Raw genomic sequence first — 15,614 nt, forward strand, 5'->3', positions numbered from 1 at the left:
GCTGTCTCCTGGGCCGCTGGGAGCTTCGGGAGGGCCACGAAGTGGGCCGCCTTGGAGAATCGGTCCACTATCGTGAAGATGGTCGTCATGCCCTGGGACGGGGGGAGACCCGTGACAAAGTCCAGGCCAATGTGGGACCAGGGGCGACGAGGCACCGGTAGAGGCTGCAGAAGTCCTTGTGTCTTCGTGTGGTCTGCCTTGCCCCTGGCACAGGTGGTACAGGCCTGGACATACTCCCGGACGTCGGCCTCCATAGACGCCCACCAGAAGCGCTGCCGGACAACTGCCACGGTCCTTCGCACCCCCGGATGACAGGAGAGCTTGGAACCATGACAGAAGTCCAAGACCGCAGCTCTGGCCTCTGGTGGGACGTATAAATGGTTCTTCGGACCGGTTCCTGGGTCCGGGCTCTGTGCCAGGGCCTCCCGGACGGTCTTCTCCACGTCCCAGGTGAGGGTGGCCACGATAGTGGACTCAGGAATGATGGACTCCGGTGGATCTGACAGCTCCGTCTTGACTTCATCTTCGTGTACCCGGGATAAGGCATCCGATCTCTGGTTCTTGGTCCCGGGGCGATAGGTGATCCAGAAGTCAAAACGCCCGAAGAACAGTGACCAGCGGGCTTGCCTGGGGTTCAACCGCTTGGCGGTCCTGATATACTCCAGGTTCCGATGGTCAGTGAAAACCGTGAACGGCACAGATGCTCCCTCCAACAGGTGTCTCCACTCCTCAAGAGCCTCTTTCACCGCAAGGAGTTCTCGATTGCCGACGTCATAGTTCCGTTCAGCGGGGGTCAACCTGCGAGAAAAGTAGGCACACGGGTGAAGAACCTTATCGGTCTCTCCGCTCTGGGATAGCACGGCTCCTATCCCTGAGTCAGAGGCGTCCACTTCAACCACAAACTGGCGGCTAGGGTCGGGCTGCACCAGAACTGGCGTAGACGAGAACCAGCGTTTCAACTCCTTGAACGTGGCTTCGCACCGATCCCACCAGGTGAAGGGGACTTTTGGAAAGGTCAGGGCTGTCAGGGGGCTAACTACCTGACTGTAGCCCTTAATGAACCTCCTGTAGAAATTTGCAAAGCCGAGGAACTGTTGCAGCTTCCTACGGCTTGTTGGTTGGGGCCAATCTCTCACCGCTGCAACCTTGGCCGGATCAGGGGCGACGGAGTTGGAGGAGATGATGAACCCCAGGAAGGACAAAGAGGTGCGGTGAAACTCACACTTCTCGCCTTTCACAAACAGCCAACAACCGCTGCAGGTCCTGACGTACATGCTGGACATGAGTCTCAGGGTCCGGGGAAAAGATGAGTATGTCATCCAGATATACGAAGACGAATCGGTGCAGGAAGTCCCGCAAGACGTCGTTTACCAATGCTTGGAACGTCGCGGGGGCGTTAGTGAGGCCGAACGGCATGACCAGGTACTCAAAATGACCTAATGGGGTGTTGAATGCCGTCTTCCATTCGTCTCCCTTCCGGATCCGAACCAGGTGGTACGCATTCCTAAGGTCCAGTTTGGTGAAAATTTGGGCTCCATGCAGGGGCGTGAACACTGAATCCAACAGGGGTAAAGGGTATCGATTACGAACCGTTATGTCGTTCAGCCCCCTGTAATCAATGCATGGACGGAGTCCGCCGTCTTTCTTGCCCACAAAAAAGAAACCTGCACCCATCGGGGAGGTGGAATTCCGGATCAGCCCGGCAGCTAATGAGTCCCGGATGTAGGTCTCCATTGATTCGCACTCAGGACGTGAGAGATTGTACAGCCTGCTGGACGGGAACTCAACGCCCGGGACCAAATCAATGGCACAATCGTACGGACGGTGCGGGGGAAGGGTGAGCGCCAGATCCTTGCTGAAGACGTCAGCAAGATCGTGGTACTCAACTGGCACCGCCGTCAGATTGGGAGGGACTTTAACCTCCTCATTAGCATTTACACTGGGAGGAACCGAGGATCCTAAACAATTCCGGTGGATCAATCAATCCGGGGATTGTGTTTAATCATCCATGGGAAGCCCAAAATCACGCGGGAGGTAGAAGGAGTTACAAAAAACTCAATCTCCTCCCGGTGATTCCCAGACACTACCAGGGTTACAGGTAGTGTCTTGTGTGTGATAAAAGGGAGAAGAGTGCCATCTAGTGCTCGCACCTTCACTGGCGAAGAAAGCGCCACCAGAGGGAGCCCTACCTCCCTTGCCCATCTGCTATCCAGCAGATTCCCTTCTGACCCCGTGTCCACCAGTGCTGGGGCTTGAAGGGTTAAATCCCCGCTCAGGATTGTAACTGGGAGTCGTGTTGAAAGATGTGTATGACCCACGTGAATGTTCTGACCCCCCCTCAGCCCAGTCTCTAAGGGCGGGCGTTTGTGTTTTGACCGTTTGAGGCAGTCTCTCTGCTGATGCTCACTCGAGCCGCAGACAAAGCACTCCCCGCGGACCAGCTTCCTCTGTCTGAATGTGGCCCTGCTCGTGTTCCTAGCATCGTCAGCAGGGGGAGCTGTAGCCACACGGAGCGCTGTGGCTGTGGAGCGTGGGGAAGCCGGCTCCCTTTCGGACCCGGGAGGAAGAGGGACGGCTTGTGCCTGACCACGCCCTTCGCCTCGCTCTCGTCGGCGTTCTTCTAACTGATTGTCCAATCGTATAACCAAATCGATAAGCTGAGCCAAATCCCGCGGTTCCTCCTTAGCCACCAGGTGCTCCTTCAGGACCAACGACAGTCCGTTTATGAAGGCGGCGCGGAGCGCAGTCATATTCCAGCCGGATCTCGCAGCCGTGATGCGGAAGTCGACTGCATATTCGGCTGCGCTCCGGCGCCCCTGTCTCATTGACAGCAGCACGGTAGATGCGGTTTCGCCTCTGTTAGGGTGATCAAAAACAGTTATGAGCTCCCTCACAAGCCCAGTATAAGAGGCAAGGAGCCGTGAACTTTGTTCCCAAAGCGCTGTAGTCCAAACGCGTGCCTCACCTCGAAGCAAATTAATCACGTAAGCCACCTTACTGGCGTCAGACGTGTACATCACGGGACGTTGTGCAAAGACGAGCGAACACTGCATAAGAAAGTCCGCGCACGTCTCCACACAACCTCCGTATGGCTCTGGGGGGCTTATGTATGCTTCAGGGGATGGTGGGGGGGTTCGTTGAATGACCAGTGGAATGTCTGTATTCGGCACCGGGTCGGCAGGAGGTGGAGCTGCAGCAGTGCCCTGAGTGCGCACTTCCACCTGTGTGGTGAGAGCCTCCATCCTGCGATTAAGGATGATGTGTTGCTCGGTCATCAGGTCCATCCAAGCGGTAAAGGCGGTGAGGATGTGCTGCAACTCACCAATCACGCCTCCAGCCGACGCCTGTGCACCCTGCTCTTTCATTGGCTGTCCAACAGATGGTTGATGCCCCTCGGGATCCATGACGCTGGCCAAGATATCCTGTTGGGGAAAGTGTAGTGACACGGACCCACAACAGGGGGCGCAAATGAACGGTCAATAGATGAGCCAAAAGGTAACAATTTAATGTTGTGAATGTGCACAACGATTATACAGACAATCACAGAATCTGACAGCAGTCAATATACAAAGGTGACGTGTGGGCAGGCTCAAGGATAGAAGACGTCTGTCCTGAGAAGAGCCGGAACCACACGATTTCCACCGCCACAGAACCCGGTGAATACTGGAGCTGCCAAGTCCCGAATTCCCAGGTGATCACCGTCCCCGACTGTCGGATCTGGTACTGCTGGCGAGGAGCACAAACAGTGAGATGTGGGTGTGTGCACACCCAGTAACAAAACAGTCAGAAGGTGGAAAGTCACCTCCACACCTCTAATCACACACTCGTGCAGCTCCTGTTAAACCACTTATCTGGATTGGGTGTGAAGCGTAGCCGTCGCTGTTCACACCAAACGCCAATCCAGCTGATAAGGCACACCACAGGAAAACGGCTGTAAAAGAGTTCAGACTATTATTTAAGTTTAAGTCAGCAGAGAAATTACCTTCACAGGCAGATGATATCTCGGCAGCGAGGTGGAGATGACGTCCGGCTTTTATGGAGTGGATTGATGAAGTGGAGATGGGTGACAGCTGTCATGAGTTGATGAGTGACAGCTGTCAACCCCGGCTGTGTCCATGGCGGCAGCGCCCTCTCGTGCCTGAAGCCCGCACTTCAGGCAGGGCGCCCTCTGGTGGTGGGCCAGCAGTACCGCCTCTTCTGGCGGCCCACACAACAGAAACTTAAATTCTAATTCTACAAAAACGTGCACAAGAGCCTCCATGTCAAAAGGAGTTATTCGTCCACAAAATAAATGACATGAATGACATTCTACAAAGATTCAGACAGTATAATCAGTCATATTAATATATTTTTTACCTTATTTTTTATAAGGTCAAAAAAAAAAAAAAACGAGAGAGAAACAATAGTGTGGACTTGTGCACCTTTATTCTAAAAAGTCACAGGAAAAAGGATCCGTATTTTCTTTCCTTAACTTCCCTAGACTCACCAAAGATGATCAGTTGTCATGGCAACCCTGAGAAAAAATAACAATCTTATTTTCCCACAAGCTGAAAATAAAATGGAACAGGATGTTTGGACAAACATCAAAATGGTTGCTAATTCGCAAAACAAGATGCAGTGCGTCTATACGGTGTTAACGTGATGCCACACTCCCTCTGGTCATCACATCTCCTCCACAACTAAAAAAAAAAAAAGAAAAAAATTTTTTTTTTTAAATCGGTGCTTGTCAAGATAATGATCATAGTAAAGGGAATGCTAACGCCCCACTAATTCCTCCATCCCAAAAGCCACCACAGCTGGTGTGTTTAAATCTTTTAATTCACATCCTGCTAATTAGTATTCAGAGAAGTGTGTTAAAGAACAGGCAGCGCCTCTTAGCAACCGCCAACCTCAGGTATTGTATTTTACATGTAATTAATGAACCAAAGGGAGAGAATGAGACCAGCAAAAAAAAAAACGCTCCTTTACCTTCAGAATGTGAAGAAGCTGGACGCATCGGCACGGCAGGCTGCAAGCCTTATTATATGGCAGACAACGAACACACTTTGTATTGAACCAGCTGCACGGGCTGATGTGTGCAGAATACTTTCTCATGCACCATGAACACGGTTTGGTCCCGAGATCTGTTATTTCAGCAGAAAACAAACAGCATCATGCAAATTGAATTTCTGCTGCTAAATGAGTGATGGGGTGAGACGCCAGCAGTGAACAGACAGACAGAGATAAACAGAGACGAGAGGGTTGTTGGAAGTTCAGTCTTTTAGTTTGAGATCTGTGCCATATTTTAGCATTAACGCCAGGTGAGTGTGAAGGGATAGGGGGCGACTTCCCACTCAAAGTAACGAATCTCACCCAAGAGAGTGCCAAAAAAGAAATAATAAGAAAAAAAAACATGAGAACATACTCGTTACAGCACGAAACCCTACAAATTCATAACATGAACAGGGCCTCAATGAGCCTGTGCAAAAATGTCACAATGACTTCACTCAGCCTTGGCCAATTTACAGAGTTCATTTTCCACTTGAGGCATTTTTATTTTTAATTACAGGAGAGAATGGGCAGCCTGACGGCAAGCCTGCCATCAAACGCTGATCAGGAATCAGATCAGATCACATCGAAAGATGCATTCTTCCGATATACTCACTAATGCCGTATTATGTCATCATCGGCCACTGTTAACACCACTGTGAAGTTGATTACTTCCTCACAGAGCGACTATTAAAAAAAAAAAAATCAAGAAAATATAGCATTGTGGCATGATGATCAGCAGCACAAGTGTTTACCATTAAAATTCAATCTGCCTCCTCAATCACTTATTTAAAGCTACAGTGTGTAGGATTTAGTGCCATCGAGTGGTGAGGTTGGAGATTGCATTATGCCAACATGAATGTGTTTACCTTCATGTTTTTGTTTCTTTAGTGATGAGGATTCATGCTTGCTTTCTCTTGTGATAAGAAAGGTGTAAAGTATTTAGGGCAGTCATACATACAATATGATCCTCCAGTTCATAAAAATGAGGTTCTCAATGTTGTTAGCCTGCGTTAGCAACCAGTAGATGCTGTATAGGGGAGCAACCACTGATTCCTCTTCTTTTTTTAGTCTTCCAATCGCATTGCAAAATGTGGAGTAAGTCTGTACCTTTTTGGACTACCATATCAACATGGTGGTGCAAAATGGTGGCCTCCATGGGGGGGGGTCACTGCCATGACAACAACTGCTTTTGAAATTTCCTGGGAGAGTTAATAAAATTGTGCATACAGACTATGGAATGTCAATGATTTCTGCTCACTGGGTCTCACATCTTGAGATCATTGATCAAAACTTCACAAGGCTCATCATGTTATATGAGAATTTGAAGCCTTCTGTCACAGATTGAACTACTTTTACTGAAGGTGTTGTAACTTTGAGTGAGTGCTGGGGCCAACATGTTGAGCCATAGACAAGTAATGAATCCTTTCAGTGGAAATGCACATTCTCGTTAGCTAAGGGTGAGGTCATTTCATTTATGTGGAAGGCAATGACCTCACCCTTAGGTAATGAGGTCCTGTTTCATCAGGACAATGCCCCAGCTCAGTTTACCATGGTAATCCATGAGCCCAAAGCCAATTTTGGCCTAATCGGTACCACTTAAGGGGACAAAACGACTGGAGCAATTTCAAATTTTGACCATTGTACAAACAGAAATGGACTTCTGTCGCCTATTTTGACCCCATACCTCCATAACAGTCAATCATAGATAGTCCAAACTATACCTTTTTGGAATCTTTATGACCAAGCACATAAAATGGTACACATTTCAATATGATTGGAGCATTTTTAAATGTTCATCACTGTGTCCTTCATTTACCTTTACCTGCCTACAGCTACCACTCTGGGAAGGCTACCATATGTTTTTATGTAGGTCACGGTATATTAAGGCTAGATGGTAAGTATTGTTAGATCCCCTTAAGTGGTGCCAAAATCCTGCTGGGCACATGGACAATGATTGCTGTTCATGACTAATTGACCAACCATCATATTCTTCTGATTTTGTAATCGTGCTTCTCATCTGTTTCCAAATGTGAAAAAATGCATTTGTTAGAATAAATATCAGCAGAATGATGACTTCTTTTTTAACTGAGGATTAAAGCATCTGTTCTTAGGAGATCCGAACACTTTACCACCATTGAAAGAAGTGTGTGGACCTTAAAGTGGGCAATTTTGAAAAATAGATTCAGATTCAAATTCAGATTCAATTTATTCTTGTACTCTTGGGTAAATCTGGTTTACAGTGAGTGAATCATCTCGTTTTGTAAACACAGAGAAGCACAGAACAAGACAAAGTGATGACAGTGGTAAAGCTAAAAGAACAAGGATGGCGCCAAGATAAAATAAAAAGCATTATACATAAGTTATATTGGAGTTTCTGTTACTTGCGAACAGCACTGATGGCTGCTGGTACAAAGATGTTTTTGTAACGTTTGGTTTTACAAGATGGTACCCTATACCTCCAACCTGACGGGGAGCAGCTGAAACTCACCATGAAGAGGGTGGGAGACACACATGGTCTCCTTCCCACATGCTTAGATTATGAACTTTTCAAATGACCCAACGGAGGTATCCAGAAATAAAGCTACGGAACCTCTGATAGTAATGCGGCTTAGATAAAATTTCCATAACAATTGTTCATTTGGTGACTAATGCACCATATTTGGCACACATATTCTAATTTAAGTAATGTTTATTTTCAGATGTGGAGGCATCCTGGAGCTGACCTCTAATGACCTACAGGGGTCAATGAAGAATTACACAGGGTTCAAATTTTTAAAATGTTCCAATCACAATGAAAGGTATACCATATTATTTGTCTGATCACAAAGAGTCCAAAAAGGTTTGGACTATCTATGACTGAATGATATGGAGGAAAAAGCAAAAAGGATGACAAAGGTCAAATTTCAGTTTGTACAGGGCTCAAAAGTTAAAGTTGCTCCACTTTTGATAAAAAGTTATGCAAATTATTGGTTGAGTTAATAGGGTTTTAAAAAGCAATACTTTGCACCAGGGTAACATATGTCACATGTCATAGAATCAAATGGATGTCAACCTTATTTGACCTTTACTTTAGAAAGCAAGCATTCAACACAGACAAAACTATTCCTTTTATTAATCCTATTAGCTCAACCAATAATTTGTATCACTTTATTACAGATATTGGCACAACTTTAACTTTTGACCCCTGTACAAACTGAAACTGACCTTTGTCATCTTTTTTGCTGTTTTTACCCCATAACTCCATAACATTCAGTCATAGATAATCCAAACTATATCTTTTTGGAACAGTTATGATCAGACAAAAAATATGATATACCTTTCAATATGATTGGAACACTTTTCAATTTTGACCCCTCAAGTCCAGGATGCCTCCTCATCTGAAAAAAAACATTAGTTAATTTAGAATATGTGTGCCAAATTTCATGCTTTCGTCACAAAAATGCACAATCATTTTGCCTTTATGCTGCACTCTGACTTTATGTGATTAACACAGATCTGCAATAGCTTTACTCCAGCTGTCATCCAGGTGTATGAATTCCTGCTATTCACCACCTTCACTAGTTTCACCCTCACTTCTCTGGATTGTTTTCCTTCCAGGTGCTTAACCCTCTGGGGTCGACGCCGTCGTATGCGACAGTAATACCAAGCTTTATTAAATTATAAATAAATTTTGAATGATATGAGATAGAAACTTACTCTTTTTTTTTTTTTTTTTTTTTTGCTGAAAAGTTAACTACGCGAACTTTCGAGCCAGCCATCGGCCATCTTTGTACTCCTCATATAAGCTGTGTGATGACCAAGGTTGGGTAGGATTACTTTGAAAGAATACATGTGGATTACATGTATGTATGTACATACATTTGGATTACTTGTAATCTGATTACTTTTGGATTACAATTCAAAGTAATCCTACCCAGTGGTGGGCACAGATAACCAAAAAAATAACTTCGATAACAGATCATCAGATAACTGAAAAGTTATCTTCGATAAAGATAAAACAATAAGCCACCCAAAAATGTATAGGAAGTTACAGATAACCAATAATAGATAATTTCCAATATTGTCTCTGGTACATTTACAACTACTAATAAAACCAATTTAAGTTTTAATGCCACAATAGTTTCTACTAATATTAAAAGTAACACAACAGACCCAAACAATGAAACCACACTTTTTTCTTTGAACATTCTGCCCCTGCTAGAAGCTCTGATTTACTACAGAGCTCCCAGCACAGAGGCACTCTGAGAGCAGCCAGCTCTCTATCAATCTCAATGCTCCGGTCAGGCGGAGGTCTTGAAAAATAAAGTCATACTGACTTATGGTTTTGATTTATAAATAACACTAATACCGATAGAATAACTCCATTAATGTCAATTCTGTCATTTGTACAAAATTAAAATACAGCATATATCATTTAATGTTGAATAATGCACTAATTCTGAGGTTTTGTAACAAATACAGGCAAAGGATTCTGGGTAAAAGTGCCTCTGCTAAACACTGATTGGTTCAGTCATTCATTATGTAAACCAACACTTGAATGTGACCTCTGTCGTGTGTTGGTGTTTACAGATAAATGTCCTTTTGTAAAATATTCCATTTTTTATTTGTAAAAACAGGCATTTTTACGGAGCCCTGGAAGTGTCATCGCAAAATGTTTTGCATGTGGAGAGAATGTGCGCACGTTTTATGATGTTGTAAAATGTGCTTTACACTGTGCGAGATGATTTTTCATGCAGGAATTTTCTGGACTGAGTTTCAGGTTAATCGCGCATCCTGCATCGTGTAGTGTACATGGAGTAACAAGCTGCCTTTAACATCTCGGGACCACCTCCTGATCGCCGATCGTGTGGTCTAATGAAAATCAAACCTGTTTGATATTATTCTGGTCGGCCATCGTGAGGGTATCCTACTGCTGAAAAGCTACAAGCATCAAACTGCTCACACTGTGCATGTGCAAACACTGTAGAGCTGTCTTGTAATGTTATTTTATTTATTTTTTTGCTGTTGTTTTGTTTTGTTTTTAAACTTCATTTGTAAAAAAAAAAAGAAAAAAAAGCCATTTGCAAAGCCAAAAAGTTGATTTGACAATCATCGGATATAACCGGACGCTTAGTGCTGCTTTTGATACTGCTGACCATAAAATTTTATTACAGAGATTAGAGCATGCCATAGGTATTAAAGGCACTGCGCTGCGGTGGTTTGAATCATATTTATCTAATAGATTACAATTTGTTCATGTAAATGGGGAGTCTTCTTCACAGACTAAGGTTAATTATGGAGTTCCACAAGGTTCTGTGCTAGGACCAATTTTATTCACTTTATACATGCTTCCCTTAGGCAGTATTATTAGAAAGCATTGCTTAAATTTTCATTGTTACGCAGATGATACCCAGCTTTATCTATCCATGAAGCCAGAGGACACACACCAATTAGTTAAACTGCAGGAATGTCTTACAGACATAAAGACATGGATGACCTCTAATTTCCTGCTTTTAAATTCAGATAAAACTGAAGTTATTGTACTTGGCCCCACAAATCTTAGAAACATGGTGTCTAACCAGATCCTTACTCTGGATGGCATTACCCTGACCTCCAGTAATACTGTGAGAAATCTTGGAGTCATTTTTGATCAGGATATGTCCTTCAATGTGCATATTAAGCAAATATGTAGGACTGCTTTTTTGCATTTGCGCAATATCTCTAAAATTAGAAGGGTCTTGTCTCAGAGTGATGCTGAAAAACTAATTCATGCATTTATTTCCTCTAGGCTGAACTATTGTAATTCATTATTATCAGGTTGTCCTAAAAGTTCCCTGAAAAGCCTTCAGTTAATTCAAAATGCTGCAGCTAGAGTACTGATGGGGACTAGAAGGAGAGAGCATATTTCACCCATATTGGCCTCTCTTCATTGGCTTCCTGTTAATTCTAGAATAGAGTTTAAAATTCTTCTTCTTACTTATAAGGTTTTGAATAATCAAGTCCCATCTTATCTTAGGGACCTCATAGTACCATATCACCCCAATAGAGCGCTTCGCTCTCAGACTGCAGGCTTACTTGTAGTTCCTAGGGTTTTTAAGAGTAGAATGGGAGGCAGAGCCTTCAGCTTTCAGGCTCCTCTCCTGTGGAACCAGCTCCCAATTCGGATCAGGGAGACAGACACTCTCTACTTTTAAGATTAGGCTTAAAACGTTCCTTTTTGCTAAAGCTTATAGTTAGGGCTAGATCAGGTGACCCTGAACCATCCCTTAGTTATGCTGCTATAGACTTAGACTGCTGGGGGTTTCCCATGATGCACTGAGTGTTTCTTTCTCTTTTTGCTCTGTATGCACCACTCTGCATTTAATCATTAGTGATTGATCTCTGCTCTCTTCCACGGCATGTCTTCTTCCTGATTATCTCCCCTCAGCCCCAACCAGTCCCAGCAGAAGACTGCCCCTCCCTGAGCCTGGTTCTGCTGGAGGTTTCTTCCTGTTAAAAGGGAGGTTTTCCTTCCCACTGTCGCCAAGTGCTTGCTCACAGGGGGTCGTTCTGACCGTTGGGGTTTTTTTGTAATTATTGTATGGCTTTTGCCTTACAATATAAAGCACCTTGGGGCAACTGTTGTGTTGTGTGTTGTTGTGATTTGGCGCTATATAAATAAAACTGATTTGATTTGATTTTGATTTAGTACTTAGGGTGAATACTGCCATGAACACTACTGGCCAGTAGATGGCAGTAGAGGCCTTGAAAACACAATTCCAGATAATCCCTGTCTGCTACATTTAAAATGTGTGGAATTTAACAAACGCAAATACAATAACAACGTCTATAAACCCAGAGAATGTATTCATGAGAGTTTTAGGCACTAGAGTTTAATGCTGCTGTCCGTGGAGCCTGAACAGAGTGTCTGAAATGCATATGTCCTGTCGTGAATGTACTGAGATTACATCATCCTACCCATAATGCACTGGGCACAGCATGTGCTCACAAAACCTTAAAAATTAGCACATTAATTTAAAACTAAAACATATATCTGATATTTTCACTTTATAAAACTTCAGACATGACAGTAATAATAAATAACTTGTCCAAAATTGGTTTGGTTAAAATTTGAACCATAAGTTAAAAATGTATGCCTCTGGATGACTTAGGTGATATTGCCAGCATATCGGTATGGTGTTAAAGTGATTTTTTTTTTGGTCATTTCTCCTTTGTCTACAGAGGATAGAGATGCTTTTCATAGAAGCAGCTCTTTTCTTTTAGCAGAGGGTATAACTGTCCATCTGTTATAAAACTTTTAACTGGTATGTGCTGAACTTTTTTAAATTTTAAAAAGGTCTAAAAGTTATCGGACAGAAATTCATCAAAAGATAATTGGTCCGATAATGGTTTTTAAAGTTATCTAAACAGATAATCCGATAATGAAAACATTATCTTTGATAATTATCTGTTATCGGATTATCGGACGTGTGCCCACCACTGATCCTACCCAACCCTGGTGATGATATGAGCAATGTGAGTGTCTAATCGGAATTGGTTCACCGTCACATGGTTTTCCAAAATCCAATCGTAGAGCAGATTTACCTCACGTGAAAAGCCAAAGATCATTTTCAGGAGTGACATGTTACTAGTTGGCCTATTTGAATAGCCCCCTTGGGTGCTCCAATGAGTACATACTATTCGTACATACTCAGTGTGCCCTGCGCCATAACGCACAGTGATCAGTGAAAGCAGGAGCAGACAGAGAGCCTCTGATGACAATCTCACATACTCAAACAAAGAGTGTGTAACTATCAGGATTGCTCCACTAGTTTACATGTGAATGTTACTGGATAACTCTGTTGCTTTTTCTGCGTAAGGCATTGTTTACCACATCAATGGACAACAAAATGCATAGACCATTTTGTATATATTGTTCAAAATGTGCATTTGTGTTTATTGTTTGAACTTTTTTGTTGTACAGCCTTTAACACAAGACCTCAAATCACCTTTATAAAGTGTCAAAACAGTTGTTTATTATAGTTTGGTGTGTGTTTTGAATAAATGTGTGTGGAAAATTATTTTTCGCTTTTTTTTTTCCTTGCCTATTTTTGATTGTAAACCTTTATTACAATTATAAAACACAACAAATATATATATATATATATATATATATATATATATATATATATATATATATATATATATATATATATATATATATATATAGAGCACAGGTTGTCCTGAAAAAAAAAGAGACATAAAACTTGATTGTGGGATGCAGGGAGAGCTGTTAACAGCAATAATAAAACATTTATGCCAGGCGAGTGAACTGTCCAAAAATGCCCTCGGACCCCAGAGGGTTAAATCTTAAAAGCGCTGGCCAGTGATGAGGAAGATCAAAGCAACCCTGCAATGAGCACAGGTCACCTACTTCATCCTCGCCATCACGTCACATGGTGATATTATTGGTTTTTCTGAGCTCAGTCTTGTCAGCATCCGTTATCTCTTTAAGAAAAGCTACGCATGAAAAAAATGAGGATACACCGTCACGATATACAGCTGGTACAGAAGATTCTTTTCACAAGGTAACAAGTAATTCACAAAGGCCTTTTTTTTATTTCATCCATCCTGTCAGAAGAATGTCTTTGCCGATCTGGCAGGAAAAGCTTTTTCAGAAATAAGTGAGATGAATGCTTTCATAGCCACAGGGAGATGCATGATGTCAGTCGCTATTCGGTGCTTATGCACAGAAATTTTTCTGTTTTGTTGCCCACTGATGGATAAAGCTGGGTTTCTTGTCTTTCTTTCTTTCTTTTTTCCATTTGAATGGAGGCACAGCTCTTAACATAACCACTTAGAAAAAGGCAGTAGTGAATTATTTGGTTCACGTGCCCAGAGTCACAGCCAGGGATCTAGTCAAAGTGCCCGTAGGAGCAGAATGAGAGTACGAGGATGACAAAAGCAAACCCTTCATATTTCAGGTGTCTCAAGACCTTAAAGGTGCTTCAGTTCTGGCTGTACCCTCCATCAAAATAAAGTGTTGACCATTCTGTGCATTTCCTCACCCAAAGTGTTAGAATGACAGCCAGACTCCCACTTTTCAAAGTTGACTGTGCAAATGTCTTCAACACCTTCATGTCTCTGGAATTTTGTGGTCCAAACATTCAAAAACACACAGACACACTCATCTTCAACCGCTTAGTCTAATTAAGGATCACGGAGAGCTGGAGCCTATCCCACCAGTCATAGACTGCAAAATGGGGTACAGACCTGGACAGGATGCCAGTCTGCCGCAGGGCCACATATAGACAGACAAACACATTCACACCCGCACGCACACCTATGGACAATGTAAAGTCTCCAATCCACCTAACCCACGTCTTTGGATGTGGGAGGAAGCCGGAACACCCGGAGGAAACCCACGCAAACACGCGGAGGACATGCAAACTCCACACAGAAAGGCCACAGGTGGGAATCGAACCCATGACTTTCTCACTGTGAGGCAACAGTGCTAACCACTAAACCACCGTGCTGCCCCATGCAAAAACAAATAAATTTAATAATAATAATAATAATAATAACAATGATAATAATGCAGAGGATGATGTCAGTTTTCTTGTTCTTAGCAGTTAGCCTGACAATGAGTGAGTGAGTGATTTCTTCTTTAAAAAATGCCTGACAGTGCAGCAGATAAGTGAATATTCACAGAGGAATCCTTCAAATGGTGATGCAAGCACCAAATTTAGCACAAATACTCCTTAGACATTTACTCTTTTGAAAAAGCAGAGTGTCCACTTGAATTCTCAAAAGGCGGCCAGGTAGGGGTCAATGAAGAATTACATGAGGTCAAAATTTAAAACAATGCTCCAATCATATTGAAAGGTATTCCATATTATTACATACAGATTTTAAAAATGTATAGTTTAGACTATCTATGACTGAATTCTATGGAGATATAGCGTAAAAAAAATAATGATAATAATAACAAAAATGGTGAGAAAGGTCAATTTCAGTTTGTACAAGGGTCAAAAGTTAAACGTACTCTAATTTTGGTAAACAGTGATGCAAATTATTGGTTGAGCAAATAGGATTAATAAATGGAAAAGGTTTGACAGTGTTGGGTGTTTGGTCTGCAAAGTAAAGGTCAAACAATGTCGACGTCCATTGGATTCTATGACGTAACATATGTTACCTTGTAACATGATAACTAAGAACGACACATGATGCAAACTATTCCTTTGCATTTGCATTATTTTTTTTCTAAAGTTAGAGCGCCTTTAACTTTTGACCCCGGTACAAACTGAAATTGACCTTTCTCACAATTCTTGCTGTTTTTACACCATAACTCCACAACATTCAGTCATAGATAGTCCAAACTATACCTTTTTGGAATCTCTGTAATCAGACAAATAATGTGGTATATTTTTTCAGTATGATTGCAGCGTCTTTTAATTTTGACCCCAGTGTCATTTTTTAGGCCTGGCTGCCTAATTGGAAATTCAAGTGGACACCCTGCCTTTTCAAAAGGGTAATGTCTAAGGTTTATTTGTGCCAAATTTGGTGCTTGCATCACCATTTGAAAGAGTTTTTCAGTTGTCAGCTGCACTATGAGGGAGTTTTTC

At 42.8% G+C, this 15,614-nt stretch overlaps 1 protein-coding gene across 2 annotated transcripts in view; it reads right to left on the reverse strand.

The window, feature by feature from the left end:
* The window catches only part of gabrb2a (gamma-aminobutyric acid type A receptor subunit beta2a), a 183,673-nt gene that overhangs the window by 154,171 nt on the left and 13,888 nt on the right, over nt 1-15,614 (reverse strand). The gene's annotated exons all lie outside the window — the stretch shown is intronic.

The sequence above is a fragment of the Thalassophryne amazonica genome, chromosome 11, assembly GCF_902500255.1.
Source record: "Thalassophryne amazonica chromosome 11, fThaAma1.1, whole genome shotgun sequence".
Taxonomy (NCBI): domain Eukaryota; kingdom Metazoa; phylum Chordata; class Actinopteri; order Batrachoidiformes; family Batrachoididae; genus Thalassophryne; species Thalassophryne amazonica.